The sequence below is a fragment of the Tenrec ecaudatus genome, unplaced genomic scaffold (genome assembly GCF_050624435.1).
Source record: "Tenrec ecaudatus isolate mTenEca1 unplaced genomic scaffold, mTenEca1.hap1 Scaffold_363, whole genome shotgun sequence".
Taxonomy (NCBI): Eukaryota; Metazoa; Chordata; class Mammalia; order Afrosoricida; family Tenrecidae; genus Tenrec; species Tenrec ecaudatus.
In genome coordinates, this window is record NW_027459091.1 from 119,604 (window position 1) to 126,058 (window position 6,455).

The window sequence follows — 6,455 nt, forward strand, 5'->3', positions numbered from 1 at the left end:
TCTATAAGGTCAGTTTTAGCGTACTGTAGTTTGTAACTTCAAAGTATTATTTATGCAAATTCACCAAAAGGTAACCTTCTTTGTTTGATTTAGGCAAAGTGGATTTTTAAAAAAGAGAATGTAAAACCAACAAAAAACAAAACTGTAATATTTCTCTCCTGAAATACCACAAATTTCTTCAGCTTTTATGGTCATATTTTATTGGCATATCATTATAATATAAATCATAAAAAGGATTCTTTTCATTATGTCTATGTTATCTTCTATTTTATTCTTATGTAAATGTCTCTACCTTGTATTTGTTAACAATATTTATGTTATTAATCAAAAGAGCCCTCAAGTCACATTTATTTCAATAGCCAATTAATTTTAAAAGTACTGGGTGTGGATTATTTGAACCAGTAAGCCACAGTGTTTTGATCTTTTACATGAAAATAACTGTAATGCCCCAGCTTGACTGAGAAAAGATATAAAAAGAATGATTGCTATAAATCAGAAAACATTCATGACTTGCTGGAGGTGTAACAACTGTTGATTTAAAGTTTGCATCTTTGATAACATGATGCTGCTGGGAAGATAACATCTTTTTGACAAAGCGGTGAACATAAAAATTACAAGGATTTACTCAATATTTAGATATTTTCTCTGTATCACTTACAGGAATAAACTATTGTATGCACTTACACCAAAATTGAATTATACTATACCTCATCAAGAAATTTTACAATAAATTCAGTATTTCCTTGTTACAGAGGTATACTGCAGATGTGTCACATCACAAATACAAATAACTTAAATAACCCTCAGTTTAGAGAAATGGTCTACTATCGTTATGTACAAGTAGTTTCTACTATTGCAATACAAACACAGAATCTAGCACACACCTGGAGTATTATTCATTCTCTTCTATTATCAGCTGGAAGTCAGTGATTGAAAAATTAGGTGACAAAACAGAAAAGGTATTGCATTGACTGGGGAAGAAAACACATCTCAAAAGTTAAATTTTGAAAATGTATACAAGAGAATAACGTTACCAAGCAGTATGAAATAATAATAGTGTTTTTATGTATCTAAAAGTTGCTGCATTATGTACCTATCCTTCACTGTTGACTCACAAACTAGGAAATTTTATGCTGAAGTTTTGTGTTTCTCATATATCAGTGAAGTGCACACAGAACATCATCAAGGAAGAGCCATAGAATAAAATTCCAATCCTCTATTCAGAGTAAAACTAAGAGGTCAAAAGGGAAATAGAGAGCCCAGGAAAAGAAACTCAATGTTCTGACATTCTGAGAGAGAGATGAACAGTTATATAGAAAAGTGGGGTAAGAAGAAGGTGAGCGCGATGGCAGGATTAGGGATTATGTATAGGAAAACAGCAAATTGAACAGTGCAAGGTTAGCTAATCCACCCTCCAACCTAGAAAGTGATCCTCTGAAACATCTCCCTGGATAACCGTGCTGAGGCATGCTGCTCAAATACTCCTGCAAGACCACTCTGGCAAACACACATTTTGTTGCAAATAGCATCCTTGACTCCTCCATTGTTGGCTATTCAGGTTCTAAATGTTCCAGGAATGTCAGAAGGCTCCAAACAGCAGGCAGTACACTTCTGAAGGCAAAATAGAAAACAAAGTAGATAGTAGTCAAAAAGTAAATAGGTAGCTAAATAGTAATCAATGAAGCCTCGATTCAGACTCAGGTGAGTTATTTCAATCATGCCAATCACCCCAGTTTTGAGAAACTATCACACAGTAATATTGAGAATGACACAAGTAGTGATATAATATGTCTCTTCCCTTAAACGAAACTCATTTTGCTTCCTTTTTTCCTGTGAATTTCACTTAACTTATTAACAGTTTTGCTTTTTATTGAATATTTTAAAAATATTTTTTTCTCTTTACCCAAGACTTTCTTGCAATATCATTGTGCTACATACGCACTCCACTGCCCTACCCAATTGGAATATATTTTAATACTCAAATATATTTTTAATACTCAAATAAAATTATTTGAATTTTATTAAAATTAATACTCAATAATTAAAATTAATACTCAAATAAAATTATTTGAATCCCAAGCCAGGTGCTCAGGAAATTCCAAACCCCAGTTGCCTTACCTCCTAAGAACTAGATTGAGGTTGCCTACATTCCTTCTAGATAACGCTCACCCTGTAGTTTTATCCTGCGTTTCTGCCTTCATTCCTCAAGCTGTGTGTGCAAAAAAAAGTTATTGAAGGTTTCAAAAGAACAGAAAGCAGCTTTAAGTTGAACATCAGACATCATGGTTCATTAAGGGATGTTTTCAACAAATATTTAGTAGGCATCTACCGTGTGCCATCATTGTTCAAAACCATGGAGAAACGGTAGTAAACACAACAGATGAAACTCCCTGCTTTAATCAAGCTTGCAGTTTCATGAGGGAGACAGATAATAAGCAAAGTACACAAGCAAAATGTATAAATTATAGAATGATAGGTGTTATTAAAAGAGACTCTGTGGAAGAAAACAGATTTATATGAGACAGCGGGAAAGAAGATTGACTGAAGGTATTATTTTGGTAATAGAATCAAGAAAATAAGGGGGGAACCTAGATATATGCTGATAAAGTATGTCTTAGAAATAAGAAAAAAAAGACTTTGATATAGGTGTTCCACCTTGAACTTGAGCTAGGCCTTCCCCTTGGAAGTTAGTGTTCTGGTAAGGAAGATGATAGGACTATGGTTCTTAATACCTCCTTCCCAGAATTTCTCTCAGGTAGCAGATGAGCAACTCAGAAATTATTTTTATTTCATTAGAAAATAATGGTGGTTCTCTTTATTATAACGGAATATTATAATATTCAAAATTCTGTCTTAGAGTCTAGCTCGGTATAACTGAAAATTATTACATACATACATACACATACACAAAACCAATCTTTGTTACAACACACAAATCCAATTCCAACCTCTGGTTATAAGATCATAGCCAATTAGAGTTGTGTTAGGGCTAGGATGAGGGTGAGGGTTAGGGTTAGGGTTAGGTTAGGGATTAAAACAAGATCATAACCATCTGCCCTCACTTTGACTCTCTAGTTGTACTCCAATTGTCCACCGCCCTTGAACTCTTTAATAGAAGTGGTGCCTCCTAATTCAGAACGATTCCAGCATCTTAATTGTGAACAATGTGTTTACATTGAACCAAATTCAAAACAAAAAAAGAGTGATAAAAATAAAAACACAGAAATAATTCATCTGATGGACTAATGGATCATGTAAACATTCTAAGACCAAAACACGTAGATGGTGCATGTTTGTTGACCACTATCAACTGCTCTGAGCAGCATCACAGTAGGATGTCATGAACATGACGAGTGGAAAATGTGGAACATAATTCAAAAGCATTAAAAAGATCATATTAGATGGCATGGAAACCTGGTCATCCAAGCCAAGACATGAAAATGGAACCAAAAAGATGTCCCATCACCGGCTAAGCAGCATGACACTGCAAAGGAGGCACAAGAGGAATACATAGACCATATCCCAGGCCCTGTCAGCAAGGGCAAGTGGAAGAATAAGGATCAAGTTCTCATCTATTCTTCCAGAGGAGTAAATTTCAGAACAAGATGCTTAATGCAAGATTTAAGAATGGTGATGCCTCGTTCAAAAGCAGATACTAAAATAGATCATAAAGATAAGTTATTCGTGATTAATGAGGCCTACTAAATGAAAAACTAATAAGTGCATCTATTTTGAGGCCAAGAAAAAGCAGCATCTTTATATGTGGCTTTCAAATTCACCTCACGGACCATCTGCTAAATTCCTTGTTCAGAATAATCATACCCTAGCTGAACTCAAGTTGACTGGAAGCTGTTTGCAGGTTTCTCGGCCCCTTTTGTGTCTTGACCCTGTATTGGATGAATCCCACAGGATACTTTGTTAAAAGACTGCTAAATTCAGATCTTCTGGATGCCCCACTGTCGCCCCAGCTGACCTCCTTGTCAGCCCTTTATGAATCATGTGTTTGCTTTCAGCATTGTGGATAATCGGTTATGGGTGCAGAATTTCCAGATTATAGAGGAAGATGCTGCTCTGGTAGAGATAGGGAACGTTTTGTCTTAAACTTTATCCAGATTTTCCAGGGAAGGCTCAGAGCACCAACTTCATAGGAAAACCCTATTCAGTCACCAAACACGCAGCCGTATCAAGAAATCCATCACAGCTGCAAAATACAAAGCACGACAGCAAGGGAGGAGGTGCAGAAACGGAGAAAGAAAGAGCCCACGACTGAGCTGCCCATGGTCCCCTGCAGATGTGCTCAACCCCCAGCCGAGGAAAAGTCCATCAAAATTGAGTGGGTGAAATCAGAGCCCCGGGTGGGATTGAAAACCAGGAAGAAAAAGATCTACAAAAGGCAACGAAAAATGCCACAGAAGATGAGCAGTGGGGGTGCGAAAGGAGTCCAGTTGTTTTGTATTTAATTTACATTCAGAGTGTTAATATTTCCATTATCCAGAGCTGTGTAACTCATGCAATTTTAAAGAAAAAAATGAAATACCAGAATCATTTTGTATGGATTTAATGGTGTCGGTATGTTTCTAAATAAAATGGTATCACAACTCAAAAACAAACAAACAGGTTAACCTCTTGGAAAGATCAGGTGGGATCCCCACGAAAGCTTCAGCTCTGAGTCTGAACAGGGGATATGGGATACATGATGAAATACTGAGGGGATTGGAGTGGATTATTTTAATCATAAGGTGTATGACTCATTGTATGTAAAACTATGACCATCTCTGTAAACCTTCACCTAATTCACAGTAATTTTTAATAAAAAAGTTAAAAATATTCTATTCAGAATATTCAAAAGTAACCCCAAAGCCTTACGTTCTTAGTGGTGACAACATTCCAATCATAATAAACTGGGTTCCTGGAGGTACTGTTTGCATTGTCTAGACATAAAAACAAAGCGAACAGAAAAGCATGGGTCTGGTTTGATGAGACCAAAAGAGTGAAGGGGAGAAGAGATCTCCCGGGCCACGTCTAACTCCCGTTGGGGGCTTTCCGAAGTGTTGTACAGCAGCAGCAGACTGTCATCAGCTGGAAGGTCCTCAAAAGGAATAGGGAGAGGTGTTTTTGGGTAAGGAAAAGATGGTACCCATCCCATGGTGTGCACCACCTCCACAACTTCTTCTAGGCCAGTAGGCTGAAATAGCCGCGTCATTTACATAAGAAGGAAAAGAAGGAAGTGAATAAATGCTGAAAAGAGTCACAACTCTCTGGAATATCAAAGACTCAGATTAGTGCTAGGGGACATCACATTGGTTCCAGCGCATGGAAACATTATGGACAGAAGACGGAAACACTGCCAGGGTCAGGCTGCATTCACAATCACTTCTATGAGTCATCCCAGTGATGCAGCCTCGGTGTGGTGCCAATGCAGGGTCATGAGGCCCTGGCTTCTCAAAGCAGGGTGGGTCATCATGACACGGATGGAGAAAAGGCTTACAGGAGCAAAGCCTTTGGGACTTGGACTTGCTGATGGGCTCTGACCCAAAATGAGAAGGAAGCACCGCAAATGCCATTGGTCATCATCAGAACTTGGAATGCATAGACTACGACGCTAGGAAATTCAGAAGTTGTGAAAAATGAAAGGAAACACATAAAGATTGATGGTCTAGGCTTTAGTGAGCTGAAATGGACTGGTATTAGCCATTTTGAATGAAAAAATCTTATGAATTATGATGCTGGGAATGATAGATTCAAGAGGAATGGTGTCTGATTTATTGTCAAAAAGGACATTTCACTGCTGTTTGTGATAGCATAATATCTATCCAAATGCAAGTTAATAAGTCAATATACTATATATACTTCAGTATAAGCTGACCCGAATATCAGCCGAGGCACCTAATTTTACCACAAAAATGGCATTAAAATGTGCCGAAAAACTCCACTTATACACAAATATTTATGATAATTATTATTCAAATTTATACACCAATCACTAATGCTACTGATGCAGAAATTAAAGATTTCTACCAACTCTTCATTCTGAACTTGGTTAATTATGCAATCAAGATGCATTGATTATTATTGGAAATTGGATCACAAAAGTTAGAAGCCGAGAAGAAGGAACAGTATAGAAATGATGCTAGAGATTGCATTAGAGACTTTTGCAAGACCAATGCAAATATATTTTTTTCAAAGCAAATACCATTGTTCAATATAAAAAGTGACTGTCCACATAGACTTCTCCATATGGAATATGTAGGAAACAAAATTGATTCCATCTGTAAGAAGAAACAAGGAGGAAGCTCAATATTAGCAGGTAAGCCAGACCAGGGAATGACTGTAAAACAGGACATCATTTGTTTATATGTAATTTGACTGTGAAGCAGAAATTAAACAAGTCCACCAGAGCCAAAATAGGACTTGAGTAGATCCCACCTGAGAATATCGCAAGGACAGATTTGATA

General features: G+C 37.0%; 1 pseudogene; it reads left to right on the forward strand.

The window, feature by feature from the left end:
- The first annotated feature begins 3,441 nt into the window (after positions 1-3,441).
- On the forward strand, positions 3,442-4,460 carry LOC142436491 (ribosome biogenesis protein BRX1 homolog pseudogene; annotated as a pseudogene).
- The last annotated feature ends 1,995 nt before the right edge of the window (positions 4,461-6,455 follow it).